Here is an 18,000-nt window from a genome sequence, read left to right on the forward strand (position 1 = left end):
GCCAAGATGCAAAATGCGACTTTGAGCTTTTAAATGGCGGAGCAATGCATATGAAAGAATGGAAAGGAGTCATGTAATGATTAAGAAGGCAGAGCATTATTAGCAAGGGTCCAGGAAGAAAAGGTTACAGTTTTCATTTTGTGTTTTTTTAAAGGCAACTTTTAAGTGATGAAGAAATGTCATGAAGTTAAAAGGGGCGAGAAACAATAAAGCTTAGGTGGAACCAAGTTATTTATTCAGAGAGAGAACTAGATTAAGGAATGCATTTAACAATCACGGAGCCACACTGTGAAGCCTGCTGGAAATTGAGAAGGTAAATAAGTAATGGAAAGGTCAGTGGAAATGGGAAAAATCTGAAATAAGGACAGATTGGGGGTATGCATTCACTACATGGAGGATGAAAGAGGAAGGAAGCCCAAATGGTATTGTGAACTCAGAGTCTAGCAGCAACCAAGGCACTGAGTCAGAGGCTGTAGCGTCAAGCTGGGTTCCTGGCTCTGTGTCTGATGCTGGTGACCAGGGAGTGGGTGTGTGGATGTGGAGTGGCACTAAACAGGAGACTGGAGAGCAGTAGCCCCGTGGATGGTAAATTCTGTGCTCTGGATTGTCTCCAGGACCAGCAAGGATACTTGAGAGTTCAGCCTGATTCCTTTAGACTACAGCCCAGTGATTAAATGGTTGTCCAGAATGGCAATTTATGTGGAACAAGTTTCCTGAGCCACAGGTCCTTGGTCAATCTCTAGAGAGAAACAGACAACTGCACTGAGTGAAGAAAGACAGACAGCCACTCTTGCCAGGCATTTACCAACTTCCTCTTCTCTGCCCTCCAAATTTAGGGGAGACTAATCCCCTGTAATCCAATTAGAAAGGATCAGCAAAGTACTCTGAGCTTATGAGTGCAGCTGTTGAAAACAATGAGATGGCACTCTTGCTTTTTAAGTTGGGCACTAATTTATGATGAGTCATTTATTTAACACTTTCCAATACACCTGATTCAGATTAAGTCTCCATGAGTCTCTTTGCTATGCAGAGTAAAGAGATGTCATGTTAAGTGAACACTGCTGTGACTCCCACCCTCAATTTCCTAACTGCTGTTGTGGGTTTCAGAAACACACCACAAATATGGGCAGAAGCCAGAGGTGGTGAAAAAGCCAGCAAAAGACAGGCCTTCTGGAGTTCTTGAGGTCAAGGTGAACTCTATGACACTGCAGTGTCCATTACTGGATGCAAAAGCAGGTGGGAAACATTCTTTATGGGGCTATCCCTTGGAGTTGGTCTGGAGGCTGCAGCTGGTGCAGAACATGTCAGCTAGCGTCCTTGTGGGGACAAACAGATGGTGGTTTAGAATATGATTAATAGATTAATTGTAATAATAATAGCTTTGTAGCCAAAATGCCTTTGGTTGGAATCTTGCAGTTGGTGAGGTCCGTGAGCTTCTATCAAGCTCTGGATATTCTGCAATTTGTTGCCAGCTAGGTTTGACTCAGAACAGACCCACTGAAATTGATGGACCTAAGTTAATCATGTCCATTAATTTCAATGAGCCTGCATATGACTAGTACTGGATACATCCCACAGGAAATGGAAACCTCGCTTGGTACTAGAACATTGCTTGAAATATGGTATTTGGTTTGGTAATGTTACACAGCTGGTTCCAAAACATGGTCCAGTAATATCTCAAAGCAACTCTTCCAATATACATGCAAGATAACCACACATGAGGAACAGAATGCCGGGGCCAAATGACTACCTAGTTCACCGCCCTGGCTTGATACCAGAAATCCCCAGTGGCAACATCCCCAAATGCTGGCTCTCCATCTTTACTACCCTTCCAGGTAATTGGTTCCATTTTCAAACTACTCATATTGTCAAGATGCTTCCCTTAATGTTCAGCCAAAATTTGCCCACCAGTCACTTAAGCCTATTTGCATTCAGACATGGACAATATTTCATTAGTTTTCCTGATAATAATGCTAGCACTTCTGTGCCATTTTCTAATGTTCTTTTCACATTGCAGCACCTCTTGGGCTATGGAACTGTGGCTTTTTGACCAATGCACTGGCATGTCACACTAAATTTCATTCACATCAATGGGTCTGGTGTGACACAACAATGCTCATCATTAGACTGTGCCCCTACACCCCCACCCTTTCCACACATGCATGCTTCTGTTCCCCTGTGATTGCTCCATGAGAATAGCAGGGGGAAACTATGCTGGGATACCACCGTAAATTTTGTCACTCCGCTCCTGCAATTCTCTCACTTAAGGGGGCTGCAAAAGGTATTTTGTGTGGAATGAAATAACACAAGCATGCACTATGTTCTATTAGTTCTCCAAAAGTGGCTTTCACATTATGTGAAAGCTTGACTATAATGAAGAAACTAACAATTAAGGAAACTTGGGGGAAACGGAATAAGCTGCTTTGTGAATGCAGTACTAGTCTGATTCCTCCCCTTCTGAAGCAGGAGAAAACAAATCTTTGCCCTCTGCTCTTCCTTGAAGAGTGCCATCATGCTCTCCATCTCATCAGTCTCCAGGCTAAACATACACAGTTCCTTCAACTTCTCATCATATAACTTGTCTTCCATCCCCCTGTCCAAATTTGTTACCACTTTTGTTCCCACTGACCTACGCTAGTGAGGTCAAGAGTTGTTGGGAGGAACTTAGTATAGATTCTCTTTGAAGCATAACCTTGAGATTCTTGTAAGCCCTATGGCAGGGGGGAGGAGCTGGATCCATCATATATCACCTCAGGTGCAGGGCAGATGGGCGTACAATGGCTAGGCCAAAAAGGTGACACAGGTCTTTAATTAGCCAAAGGCCTGGGAGAAGAGTTTTTGGCACCAGGCAAGCCTCCCTGGGGAGAGCATTCCATAAGCGGGGAGCCACCTCAGAAAAGGTCCGCTCTTGTTTTGCGTCCTTCTGGATCTCTTGCGAAAAAGGCCCACAGATGGTCATTGCAGGGTCTTGGTCCATTAAAACAGTTAAAGCAAGGCTTGGCAGACCTAATCCAGTTCATGGGCCAGAGGTGCTGCCTTAGGGAATGAAAGCAACTGTGCTGGTCCCGTGGGTTTCCGTGAAGAGTGGTCAGAGTCCAGTCCGAGGTCGAGGGTGCATTATTGAGGCCATCCGTCAAAGCTGGAGCTAGGTCCAAGGCAGGGAGTCAGGCGAGGTGAGGAGATCCGGCAGAACAGGGTGCAGGCAGGAACTGGCTACCAACAATGTTGCTCCCACAACTTGGGACTGGGGCTGGCTGGCTTTTATCTGACCTGAGACATAGGGCAGCCCCAGTCCACAGGTGACTCCCCTCTCCTGGCCTGGAGGCGAGCACTCCTTCTGTGGGAACTTAGTTCCCTCCGCCACTCTGCCCTGAGCCTCTGCAGCTCAGGAGAAGCTGGAGGGTTACTGGACCCAGAGGCAACCTCAGCTTCCTCTGATGGGTGTGAGAGTGGAGCACCTGCAGGCAATGGGTCCTCCATCACCTCAGGAGCCAGAGCAGACTCAGCTGATGCCTGCACCTGAGGATCCAGCACAGGTGAGGACCCTTCAGACTCAAGCCCCAGCCCTGGCTCAGCTGGTTCTGGAGGCGGGGGAATCCTGTGCAGGCTGGGATTCCTCAGGTTCAGCCTCCAAGTCTGAATCCCAGGCTGAATCACAGCAACCTTGCCAAACGTAAATTGTATCAAAGATGAATAATGAGAGGGTCGTAGCTCAGTGATAAAGCATCTGCTTTGCATACAGAAGGTCCCTAGTTCAATCTGCAGCATTCCCAGGTAGGGTTCCACTGTCTGAAATGCTGTAGAGTTGATGCCAGTCAGCTAGATCGACCAATGGGCAGACTCGGCTTAAGGCAATTTCCTATGTTTCTATAGTAAACTCTCCCACCCCCACCCCCCAAAAATATGAAGCTGAACAAGAAATAAGAGACTATGAAAACCAGATTTAGGTAGTGCAAGTTGATGACCTTCATTTACTCTCCTGCCTTAAGAGTTTGTTGGTGGCCAGAGAGCCAAACATGGCTGCATTAAATCGCCTTATATTTTATACATTCCACGATGGCATAGCGTCATGAGCCTGAAGGGATAATGTTAATGCACCATTTAAATCCTTTAAGTAGATTAAGAAGAATTATGTCCCCCCACTGAGAAAACAAAACAGGAACAGGTGGTGGAAACCAGTTTTCTACACGCAGGTACAAATTAAAACACAAACGAAAGGAATCTAGGAAGGATGTTGGGAACGGGGGGGAGAGAAACCGCAAACATATGCTGATCGGTGTGAAAGTATGAAAACAAAATCAACGATAAGAGGGAAATAAGGACTTTGCAAATTCCCCTTCATTATTTATGTTTTGCATCCACACTTCTGCTGCATTCTGTACATTTCAGGTGTTCTTTTAGTTAACTTTTATTAACTAAATGAAAATGCAACTCTCAAGCTTCTGGGTATACTTGGAAGAGGCTTTGGGAAGGAAAGGACTTATTCATATAGCTACGGAATCTTGCTCCCACAAGATGTAATGGTGGCCACAACTTGGATGGCTCTAAAGGAGGATTAGAGAAATTGATAGATAATGAGGCTTTCAGTGGCTACTAGACATGATGGCTTGGTTCTACCATGCTGTCAGAGGTTGCATGCCTCTCAATATCCGTTGCCTGGAATCACATGTGGGGTGAGCGCTCTTGCACTCAGGTCCTGTTTGCAAGCTTCCCAAAGGTATCTGGTTGGCCATGGTGAAAAGAGGATGCTGGACTAGTGTAGGGCTGCCATACGTCCAGATTTTCCGAGACATTACTGGGATTTCAAAGGTGGAAATCCTTTTTATTTTCCAGGCACTTTTGTCTTTTCCAAGAACTGGAAAAAAATTGTCATCATTTTAGCCAGTATATAATACCCCCATACGGTTCCACACTGCAATACCTCAAGCATTCCCCATATGAACCTGTGGTCTTCATCAGAGGGTCTTTTTCTTGTACCCCACCTGAGGGAGGTGTCCACAGAAGAAAAAGACCTTTTCAGTGGTGGCCCCCTGTCTGTAGGATGCTCTTGCTAGGGAGGTGCACGCAACATTGTTAATCTTTACATGCAAAGCTAAGACCTTTTACAGTAGTTCACTCAGGCCTTGGGTAGTTAAGTCATCTCCCACAATAGAGCATATCTTTTAGTAGAGTGGGTAGAACTTGGTCTCATTGTACTAGAAGAGGATTTTATGCTGTTTTGTGCTGTTGATTGATTAATTTTCCCCCCGGATTTAAACTGCTTTTATTTATTCAATTTTATATTACTGATTTGCATAGAGCTGGTTTTCTTTTGCATAAAATGACTGTCAGATGTAATAGATGAATAACAACCACAGTCATGCCATTTTAAAAGAGAAAGATGAAAATGTGGCTAACAACACAAACCCTACGGTGCTCTCTGAGGTATGGAATGGCATCGGAATAGTTTCATCAGGAGGGAGGAAGAATGTATCAAGGCCAAAACACCTCGATCAAATAATGACTGTGTCAGGAATGAACACAAAAGGGGCAAAAAAGTAACCACAAATACCTAACTTGCTTAGGAGAAGTCTCCTAGGAATCATAACCTGCAGCAGCTAATTTCCTGAGGAGGGGAATGGCACTTCAAAGCATTATTTTGGAATAATTGAATATGTAAAGTGCTATATAAAATAATTATCTAAAGTGAAGCAGATTCAGGGGCAATTTAATACTTTAGTGTGCACAGCAGAAAATTACAGGTATTATAAGAGACTAAAAGCTGCCATAATAACGCCTCAACAGCATATTGCAGTGTGGTCAACACCTGCTAAAGTGTTTCGAATACAGCTGCAATGTCAAGACAAACCTGCATTTTTGTCAAACGGCTACAAGTCTTCTGCAAGAAAATCTCACTTCAAAAGAAAAATGTGTACAGTGATTCCTTAATAAGTAAATCTGACCTGTCTATTAATAGGATTCAATTTTAAAAAATAATAATAAAGAAACCCTGAAGCACCAAAGGGATCTAGAATTTCATTATTCGTTGAAACTCTTCCCTTTGCACCTGCCTTGGTTCCTAGCCAGGAACCTGTCAAGACTATAAGAGTGTGTATTTGGCAATATTCCCTCTACCCTTTTATTTGACAAAAGGAAACTCTGTGACTCAGTAAATGTTCATTACTTTTAGAATGTTTTCTAGCCAAATAATTTTGAGTTCCGGACCGAGAATGATGACTTGGGTCGGAGCAAACAAATGCCCTCTTTGAAGATGTGCAGCATGTGGGACTCCTTCATTTAGAGAAAAGGTGAGCAAGAAGCAGCATAACCGACATTTATAAGATTATGCGTGGCGTGGAGAGAGTGGATAGAGACAGGTTTTGCTCCCTCTTTCATAACACTGGACATTCATGGACATCCAACGAAGCTGCATGTTGGAAAATTCAGGATGAATAAAAGGAAGGACTTCTATAGGCCACCAACCTGGATACCTTTAAAAGAGGACAGGACAAATTCATGGGGGGGGGTGTGAATGCTATCAGTGGCTACCAGCTTGAGCGTAGCCAGAAATTTTTTTGTGGGGGGAGCTTTTTGTGGGGGGGGGGCAGAACTGTCAGTATTTTCACTGCCACTACAGTCATACCTCATGTTACGTCCACTTCATGTTACGTTCTTTCAGGTTACATCCCGCGGCGACCCGGAAGTACCGGAAAGGGATACTTCTGGGTTTTGCTGCTTGCGCATGCCCGCAAAATGACGTCACGCGCATGCGCAGAAGTGGTGAACTGCAACCCACGCATGCACAGACGCGCCGCTGCAAGTTGAGCTCTTTTCATGTTGCGAACGGGCCTCCAGAATGGATCCCATTTGCAACCAGAGGTATTGCAGAGGGTCACATCATCGGATGTTTCCATTCCTTATCACTGTTTTGTGTATAAGCGGAAGTCAGGCTAATGAACTTCCGCTCTTTGTTCTCTCCCTCTCCAGACAGAGAGGATGTGTGAGAAGGAGCTCACGCAGCACGCCATGTTACTTTTGTTTTCTTTGCTGTAAATAATAAATGCTTGATGCCACAATTCCTGCACAATCTTGCTTCTGCTGACTCTGCTAGTCTGCTGATAGCGTGCACATGTCTTCCGGATGTGTGTCGATGTTTACCAGGGGACTCCGGCAAGGGGATCATCCTGTTAAGAACCTCAGTTTGCTATGTACTTTTATTGATGGGGGGCAACTGCCCCTCCCTGCTCCCCCTTGGCTACACCCCTGGCTACCAGTCATGATGGCTGTGCTCTATCTCTCTGGTTGGAGACAGTCGTGTTTCTGAATGCCAGATGCTGGAAAGCACAGGAGGGGAGAGGGCTCTTGTGCTCAGGTCCTGCTTTCTCATTTCCCATAGGCATTTGGTTGGCCACTGTGAGAACAGGATGCTAGACTAGATGTGCCATTGGCCTGGTCCAGCAGGGCTCTTCTTATGTTAAAGGCAGCTCAAGAAGCGTTTTCCAAGCAGCTCTTTGGCTCCCAGCCTAAATCCTTATTTCAAGTGCTTGCTGGTAACTTAATTTCTGACTCCTGCCACCTATAGTGCCTTCCAATGTGTCCTCACCGGGGAAGGGCTATAGCTCAGTGACAGTGGACTTGGGTTGCATGCAAACAGTCCCGGGTTCAATGTCTAGCATCTCCTAGTAGGTCTGGGAAAAACTCCTACCTGAAACCCTGGAGAGATGCTGCCAGTCAGTGCCAACCACACTAAACTCTCTGGATCAATGGTCTTACTTGGTGTACGAAAACCTCCCATGTTGCACTGTGACATTGTGGAGAGAAGTTTTCAGCCCCAAATTTCTGATATTCGGTTGTAGTATGGAGAAAGAGCCTACCAAGAGCAGATTAACTGTGGCTAGGTTTTGTAGGCAGGTCCCTGGAAATCTGTAGTCAAATGACATGTGAAGGGCATTCAGTCATAGATAGAATAGGTATGTAAATGTCACCCATACAATGGGCTGTGAAACAAGTGTGAAAGATCTTGTTTTAGTGAAGCAGCTGAGAAGCAACTGCATTATACAAAGTTGACCTAAAAGCTGGCAGAAATTCCGTCTCTCTCTCTTTTGTATGTGAAACTGCCTGATGAGAGCTAAGAAATGGCTTGGGCTTTCTTTTTCATGCACACTTCCACCTTGTTTATCAGCAATCATGTGGCACAGGGTGTCTCTCGGCACTTAGCAATGTGAATCATTCATTCGTAGCTCTGAGTTAAATTACTAATAGTTTTGTGATAACAATGTGCTTTATTGATATTCTCCCGTGCTTAAACACTCCTGATGGAATTCTACTGTCTCTAGTAACCCTGAAAAGGATCTGAGGAGCTAAACTATTTTCAGCCTTGGTAAGGAATTTCCTAAGTGACAAAAGCTACATGGGGGGGGGGGGGAATAATACGCACTAGAGCAGGACTGGGGGATTTGTGGCCCTTCAGATGTTGCTGAATTACAAACCCCATCATCCCTGATCATTGGTCATGCTGGCCAGATCATCTGCACACATCAAAATAAACATCTTTCTATCCCTGATTACTGGGAAAGAAGAGTTTGCTGAAGCCAATTGGAGCACCAAGTCCTTAATATAAAAGTTAAAAGGGGAGGGAGCCAATTTTACATCCTTGTTTCACTCCTCTTGATGTTTTAAAGGCTTCAATCATACCTCCATTTAGACCAACTCTGACCCTCATTTCCGTATCACTATATAGTTCTTGAATCAATAGCAAAAGTTTGCGGTCTGTGTTGGATCTTGATCATTTCTCCCACAGTCTGCTTCAATTTATAGAATCAAAAGCAGTGGAAAGAACAAGAAAGGCTGCATATAGATTATTCTTGCAATTCTTAATGTATTTCCTTACAGTGTGGTTCAGAGTAAAGCATTGATCAATAGTGTCATATCCTCCTCTGAACCCTGCTTGTTCTTCATAAATAATGTGGTTAGTTTGCAACCAGTCTAATAGTTTTTGTAGAAGATGCCGAGATAAAGCTTGGAGGAAATATCTAGCACACTAATTGGTTGATGGCTATGAGGGTTGTTCTTGTCCCTCTTCTTAAAAATCGGAAATATGATGCTCATTTTTCAACAAGGATGCAATTTTTCTGTACTATTTATGGCAGTAAATAAGGCTGCCAGGATGGGTGTCCACCAATCTATGTTCTTTATATCTTCTCCAGGAACCTTATTTATTTTCATATTGGAGATAAGGGTCTTTACTGCACTGCCAGAGACTGGGAGCCATTGAGACACATTGAAACATCCTTACACTCTACCATTTCCAGTGTAGGGCCACGTTGCTCTCAAAATACGCTTGAGAAGTAATTAACCCATCTGGTGGCAGGAATTGAGGCTTCCTGTGTTGATCTCACTTAGTTTAAACCCCGGGCAACAATTTCCAAGAATTTAACTTCTTTTCTGTTACTGCAAGGCCCAGTTCCTGCCACTGAGTTTTCATATGCTCAGTTTTCTTGTGTTTCAGTAACCTTTTGCAACCCAACCTGCTTTTAATCAGCATTCCATGGCTGTTGTTTTTCCTCTGATCCAGTTCTTTACCTGCATTAATGTCCAGAGATAAATGCTTCCCAACTGGTCTATGAGAGCAAAAAGACCCAGGGAATAGCAAGCTTCTCTCTGTGAGTCCATGTGGATCTATGCTCCACCAACTCATCTGATTCTCTTTTTAAAGGCATCTAAGCTAGTGCTCAGTCCCAGCGCCTGCCAACCTAGCAGTTCGAAAGCACCTCCGGGTGCAAGTAGATAAATAGGGACCGCTTACCAGCGGGAAGGTAAACGGCGTTTCCGTGTGTGGCTCTAGCTCGCCAGAGCAGCGATGTCACGCTGGCCACGTGACCCGGAAGTGTCTCCGGACAGCACTGGCCCCTGGCCTCTTAAGTGAGATGGGCGCACAACCCCAGAGTCTGTCAAGACTGGCCCGTACGGGCAGGGGTACCTTTACCTTTACCTTTAAGCTAGTGGCCTTGGCAGTAGTCACTAAACTACATCTGTTCTCATCGTATGAAACTTTAAATTGAATCTTATTATTGTCTTATTAGAATTCAAAAACCTTGGTTAGGTTAGTAAATGGGGTGGAAACTTAAGTCGTAATAAATAATAAGATGCCAAGCTATTTCCTGGCTCAGCCTTCCCAGCGGGAATTTGTGTGTGTGTGTTTTCAGGATTGTTGTTTTGTGGGTAGGGAGAGGAAAAGGGAATTACCGGCCTTTATAGAAGAGAATGGAAATGTTTTCCGCTAATTTTCGGGGACGCTGAAGTGAAACTTTCAGCTGAGGAGAGATAATGTTCTGCAGCAGCCTAGCAAATAAGTTCTGCAGAAATGCTCCAGTTGGGCCGACCCTGAGCAAAATGCAAATGGCCTCGGTTTGCGTCCTCTTCTTTGTCTGTGCCCTAAACAGAGCAGCTTTTGGCAAAGCAGATTTACATATAAATCGCTATGTAAATCTGCAATAAAATGACCAGGTTTCTGAAGTGCCAGCAGACTTCCATTTATAAGGTTTGCATGAAAAAAACATCTTAGGTTCTATGAGTAACACAATTTGGGGAAATCCCACCCCCTTCAACAGTGGAATAAATAGCTCCCCCCCCCCAATAGACCAGGAAATATCCCTGAAATTGTTTTTGAAACACAGTGACTTGCAAGCCAAGGAAGACTTACACAGAGAGGGACCACCACTAAGGTCCACACCATACATTTAAAGCATTTGGCATCTCCCAGAAGAATCATGGGAACTGTAGGGGACTTCTGGGTTAGTGCCTCCGGCAATGGCAGAATTCCTCTGATCGGGAGGAACTTGCTCCATGGAATTCAGGGTCTGGCCGCCACGGCGAAGGCGGAGACCCACTAAAAATCGCAGGCGGGAGAAGCCTGTGAACATGGGATTCGGCTGGCACCTTTTGCGCCTCCCCTACTCGTGGGGAGACCTGGTTTCAGGGATCCGGAGCGATGTGGAGTGAGCGGCGCGGTGCTTCAAATTGACTGCTTCTTTCACGGAGTGAAGCCGCATTGCTGTTGCCGGAGAGCGCTGACTTTTTCCTGTGGACAATTTGATTCTAAACAACTACCCGTGAGTAGAACGGAAAATTGGATTTTTAAACATCTTAATTTGGCACCGAAACGGGGAGGTTTCAAACAGGAAGTCCGCCTTCCCCTTTTGTAAATAGATTGAAGCAAAGAATTTGCAAGCTAAAGTCTTGGAAAGTTCTATGTAAAGGATTAAACTTCCATTGGCTAAAATCATTAAACCCCCCTTGGAGGCAGGAGAAGAGGGGGAAAATTTTGGATCACGTAAGCCTGCAGGAGAGAGTGAAGAAAGTTGGATCACCACCGCTCTGAACCTGGAAATGGACTGCTAGTAAGACTGACGTTTTTGGGAAAGTTCATTGACTGTGACAGTCAGTTAAATAAGAGAAATACATTGTTTTCATTGTCTCCTTCTGCATTTAAAAAGGAGTATAAGTAGCTGAAAATTGAAACTAATTTTACTGCTTGAACTGTGCTTAAAAGTATTGATACAAACAGAAATTGTTTTCCTCTAGAGGGAGCCTTTGAAATTGTTACAAGAGTTGGGCTGGTGGAATCTCCAGCTGCAAGAGAAAACCGTGAGATTGACCTTGGATTGCTTGAGAATGTTGACAGAAGAAGCCTTAGTGATTGCACTATGCAAGATAAGTGAGTCATTGGAACAGCTCCACAAGAAGACGGATGTGATGAATATTAAAATTGATATTTTGGGACAAAAAGCGACTAATTTGGAACAAAAAGTGAACATCTACACAGAAACTATTCAGGAACTGATACAGGAATCTACTTTGACATGCCAAATGGTGGAGAAAGCGAGGGAGAAAGTTGTGGTTGTTGAACCTAAAGTAATACAAGTGGAGAGGGAGAGAGCCCCAGCCTTACAGAGGCAATTTGATGATTACAAGTTGTTGCCCTCTATGATTGAATTCAGAGAAAGTCAGATTGGAACCCTGCTTGGACTGGAGAAGGAAAGTTGGATAGATCACCTCATGCAGGGATTTACTGATCTTTGGGATCTGGACCTGGGTCAGGAGGAAATTGGAGTTGTGGGGACCTGCAGATTTGGAGGGACTTTGAAACACGTCCTGAAATATCTTTTGGATTTTAGTTTTAACCACGGAGATGTGGATGACATGTCGAGAAGGAATAAAAACATTGTTAGGTTGGAGCTCCCCCGAGACCTACTCCTCAGCATCAAAGAAAGGAAATTAAGAACAAGATCAGCAGAAGACAAAGTAAAGTGTATGTATAAATACGAAGAAGACTTGCAGAAGGGACCTGGAAAAGAGTTAAGAGCCTTGTACAGCAGATCACCAGGTTGATGGACTATATGGAATTGACGGAAATGACTGGCAGAATCCGAGACCAGGGAGAAGAGACGGTGGAAGAAGATTGGAAAAAGTTTAAAGTTTATTTATAGAAATAGGGTAAAATTAATGAGTGTTAGAAAAATGTTGGAATGAAATTATATGGCCTTAGTAGAAGTGTTATAAGGAGTTAAGCATAAATAAGTATTATAGTATTAATGGAAAATAAGGTTAAAATAAGTTAAGATATTTATATGACAGAAAATAGTGAAAGATGGAAAGGATTTGCTGAAACAATTAATAGAAGTGGAATACAAAAAGGGAGGTGAGAGGAAGTCGATGAAACAAGGGAATGAAAGATAAGGCATTGAAATGGTATGATGTATGTTTTTAAATTGTTTTTGTTCTGTTTTGTTTAGTTTAATGCGTTAATGTTGTGTGGTGTATTGTTTATATATTGTATTGTATTGTTTTTTCTTTCTTTTGTTTTTTCTTCTTTTTTCTCCTTTTCTTTTTCTTCTTGTTTGTAAGGTTTAAAAGTAATAAATATTAAAAAAAAAAAAGAATCATGGGAACTGTAGTTTACCCCTCATGGAGCTCCAGTTCCCATTATCTTTAATAACCTACGCTCCCCTGGATTCTTTGGGGGAAGTGATGTGTTCTTAATGTGTACACAGCCTTAGTGCAATGAGGTTTACGCCTCAATAGGCATGCTTCCAACTACAACCTCATAGCAGTCCTATACATGTCTACGCAGATGTACTCAGGAGTGCCAGCCAGCTTGGCCCTGTGACTGTGGGTGCCCAGGGCCATGGGTGCCATGCAGTCCACACAGCCCTGGCACCAAAATTTGTGGGTGTCCGCCCAGCCCTTTCATGGGGAATTTTGTCGTGTGCTGTGATCCTGTGATGTCAAAAGCTTTTGACATCCCACCCATTTTACACTTTGGCAACACCCAATTGATATGCACTACCCCAATGGATCAGTGTGGGCCTCAATCCACTCCAGGTGTCCAAATTGTATTTGCTGGGGAGCATACTCAGAGCAGATCTACTGAAATGAATGGGCCTATTATTTCTGTTAATTCTAGTGGGTCCAATTTAATGGATACATCTCTGGATGCATCTCATTGGGTTGTCTGCAAACAAGTTCTCCTCACGAGTAGACCCACTGAAAATAATGAGCCCAAGTGAATCATGCCTATGAATTTCAATGGGTCTGCTTTGAGTAGAATAGCACCCATAGTCTCTGTGAAAACAGCAGGAGAAAAGTTCACTTTCCTGTTAAAAGATACAAAACCATTTTTTCCCTGTGTTTTAAAGATCAATTAGTTCATCATGTCCACTTAAGTATATTTTTAGATGCTGAATGCAGGAAGGTAATGAGTTTTCCCACTCTTTAAAAAATTTCCACCACATTTCCCTTTTGGGTAATTAGGCAATGGGGTGGGGAGAGAAAGATGGTTCTGTTTAATTTTCTCTCTCCAAAAGCAACTTGCTGTAAAAGGTTCATTTAGCTTTTCCAGACTAATCCCCAATAATCAGGAGATTGCTACTTACCAGGATTAAACCACAAGGGGGTGGATTCCTTAGCAGAGAATTAATCTGTGCTAAATTCTTCATATGCTCCCAGAGGACTGAGTATCTTTTGTGCTAGACTTGACAGTTGAAACATGTCCAGTAATCTTGACAACTCAAACTTTCAGAAAGGCAATAAAATATGAACCAGTGTTTTTTTTTCTGGGAGGATGCAGGGGTATGCATACCCCTAAACATTTTGTGAATCTAAGTTTGGCCTCATTGAGGGGCAGTGTTTCAATATGAGTAGGAAAATGAGTGTGCCCCTAAAATTTTTTTTTAGGAAAAAAAGGACTGGCACCAACTTCAGGGGGAACAGTCCCAAAGCTATTTTGCTATTTGGTATCTGAAGAAGTGTGCATGCACACGAAAGCTCATACCAAGAACTAACTTAGTTGGTCTTTAAGGTACTACTGGAAGGAATTTTTTTATTTTGTTTTGACTATTTTGCTACTGCATGCATAGATGATGGGTTTGTATCCAGCACTGTGCAAGACCAATGAGATTTCATCCTCCTTTCCCTGTGCACTCCTAAATTCTGCTCTACCAACCCTCTGAAGCAGATTTCGAGGGTGTGTCCAGGTCTGGAGAAAAGAGATGAGTTCCACCACATGAGTGAACACAAGCAGAACAGCATATTTCAGTGAGTAGGACTATCAGCCTGGGTTGCACTGATGCAATACCTGACCAGCCTGATAAGAACATAAACAGAGCTCTGCTGGATCAGACCAAGGCATCCTGGAATGGGGAATATTGATCCTCCAGCTGTTTCTGGACTCCCAACTCCCATCAGCTCTACTCATTATAGCCAATGACTGAGGATGCTTGAAGTTTTGGTCCAACATCTGGAGGGCCACAGGTCCCCTTCCCATCCCTGTTAAGTCCACCCCCTGAGCCATCTTTGCATATATGGCCCCACCCACATCGCTCCCCTGTACCCTAACTCTGGCTGGTCAAGTAGCTTCCACAAGTATGAAGTCTGCCCACTGCTGGTGTTGAAGACCTTGGCCCTGTTTCTTGGGTGTGGACAGTGGAGCGAGGGATGCTAAAGCAGTATCTTCTGTAGGAACTCCCACCTAATGCTCAGTGAGTGGCAGATGGTTACGGATGCTCAATAAGGCATAAAAGCGCACTCCCTCCCTCCCTGCCAGCTCAACTGCATATTTCTCTGTTTTTCTCTCCAAGCTCCAGCTCTGAAAGTTGACAGTGGGAAGATTACTAGGTTAAGCCCAGGTTCAAAATACATTGTGAAAAGTTGGCAGGCACCTGTAGAACCAAAGTAAGTCAGGGGCATATGAAGGTCCCAAGTCATACCTTGGCAGCAATTAAAAGTAGAATTGCTCCATGTTTCTGCACCAATACATAGCACACACACATTTTATTCATGCTATAGGTTCAGACATTGGGAAAGTCTGCTTTAAACAGGTCTCAATGCAATACATGATAGAGGAGAGTGCTAAGGAGCAACGATTTGCTGCTTATGTGATCTTGAGTACACACATAGGACTGACGGGAGGATAAGAGATAAAGATTGCATAAAGCATTTAGCTTAGCCAGGGAAGAAATATTAATACAGCATCATATCCTCTGACAAATAATTTTCTGTGGAAACACCTGGCACCAATTATCAGAAAAACAGATGAGGTGAACAATCTAGCTGACTGCTGGTCGAAGGAAGAAGTCTGTAGGTGCATTGGGGTTGGAGAATAGACAGCAAAGTGTGTAGCCTATACAAGTCCATAGCCTATAGTGGAGATGCAGTGGCAAGACACACACAATTTGTGCTAACTCAAGTCAATATACTTTGTGACCCAGTTGGAAGGCCATGTATGGTGGGGAACAGGCCAGGCTTCTGTAAACCAGCTGTGTGTTTAACACTTTATGCAAGATTCAAAAGTGGTTTGCATGAGGGATGCTCAGTGACAGAGCATCTGCTACACATTCAGAAGGTACCAGGTTCAAGACCCGGCATCTCCAGGTAGGACAGGGAGATACTTCTGTCTGAAACCCAGGAGAGCTGCAGCTGGTCTTTGTAGCAATGCTGAGCTAGACGGGCAAATTGTTTGACTTGGTACAAAGCAGCTGCCTATGTTCCTAGCCTATAATTCTCTTGTACAGCCAGCTCCTCATCTTTTGCTTTGCTGGAATTTATTTACGTGTACCTTTCTAGTAAAAAGAAGAGAACTGCTGCTAACCTAGAGCTGAGCTAACCTAGAGAGGGAATTCTTTCCAAAGCAGAAAACAACAGAAGGCTGGCAAAAAAAAAAAGTCAGGGGGAGGGGGAAAGAGAAGGATTGGAGGGCAAAGCGGGCAGAAGAAGGGCAGAAGATTCCTGTAAGATACAGGTGCACTATTCATTTCTACCCAGTTGAGCTAAACCTCACTTTTATGCTGGTTTGGGGTCGTGATTGACAAATATTCAATTTACAAGCTGCTTTTCCATTTTCTTTACACTGGAAGCTCACCTTTCACAAACTCAAGCTTAGCCCAGGCATCAGAAGGAATACTTTATAAGCCCATAATGCGACTTTAAAAAATAGAGTATACCCTGGCTTTCAAGGTGGGGAGGAGTGTTTTACTTCAAGCAGAACAACCTCTCAAACCTGAGAATTTTTTGCACCACGAATAAAAGCTTTTTGTTCACAGCAACAGTCACCTTTGCAAACAGTGCTACAATTCACCTTGAAAGCTAAAGAGCGTTGTTATACCTTGGCAGGAAGGCCATGGGACCAGCGTGGGGAAGAAAAAAAGAGAGCGAAGAAAGAAAGGTGCACATTTACAGACAGATGTGTCATGTCCTACAGCCACGTCCGATGTAATTTTACTCCTGGATGAGCAGCAGCATTTTAGGGACACCCATCTAAAAACATTATTTTGACAGCGACAGTTACAAGGCCAGCATGTAAATGTTACAGCCATATGCAACCTTGGGAGGTGCAGATAATGAATCGGGACAGACTAAATGTGGATGGGGGCGGGGGAACACCTATTTTACACAGCTCATAAACTACAGAATTTTGCAACCATGAGACATTAAGAGGAATTTAAAAAAAAATCATTGGAGGGTAAGGCTATCAATGGTTACTAGTCATGCTTCTGAATACCAGTTGCTAAGGAAATGTGAGTGGACTGATCTGCTCATATCCTGTTGGTGGACATCCCACAGGCAACCAGTTGGCCACTGCGACAACAGAACGCTCAATGAAGAAGTGTTTGGCGTGATCCAGCATGACTCTTATGGTGATTTAACATGGATAAACAACTCTTATAACCAGTTGCTGGAAACTGGGAGGTGGAGAGTACTGATTCACTCAAATTCTGTTTGTGGGCTTCCCACTGTCTTCTGGTTGTCCACTGTGAGAAAGAAAACTGGACTAGAGGGCCTTTTGGCATGATCCAGCTACGGTATACCCTTCTTATAGGATTCTCTTGTAAAGGTGCAGTTGGGGGTGCAGAGACAATAGGCCTGTTGAGGTAATCCAATCCCTCATGGGACGAGGGGAAGCAGGGACGAGTGTACCAGTTTCACCTATCCACTGTCACCATCTTTATCCGCCTCCATAAATTGGAGGAATAACTTCTGAAGCAGGGAGCCTATTTTACTCATAGACGCTCTCTACCAAATTTAGAATTCTGCTCTTCCAAGGTTTGAAATTTGTTGGTGAACCTATGTAAGTACAATAATCTCCAAGCTGAAGACTATTGCCCTCATGTTGGGGAGGGAAATGAGGGCGGGCAGAGCTCCTGCACTCTATTCACCTGGGGGATTAGAGCACCCAAACACAGTGAATGCTTCATTCAGTGTTTAGTTTGTTATCACCAGTTTGTTAACTAACTAAAAGTAGTTAAAGAAGGGATTTTACAATCAACAGATATCTCAGTGGTAAAGTATATGCTTTGTCTGTAGAAATCTCAAACTTTGATCCTGGTATCTCCAAATTTTATAAAGGATATCAGGTATCTGGTGTAGAGAAGGCTGTTCTCCGCGATTTTGAAGAATCGCAAGGGTGGGGAACTTCTGGTCCTCCAGATGTTGCTGAACTACAACTCCCAACATCCCTGGCTATTG

Source organism: Podarcis cretensis, assembly GCF_951804945.1.
Source record: "Podarcis cretensis genome assembly, chromosome: 8".
Classification (NCBI taxonomy): Eukaryota; Metazoa; Chordata; class Lepidosauria; order Squamata; family Lacertidae; genus Podarcis; species Podarcis cretensis.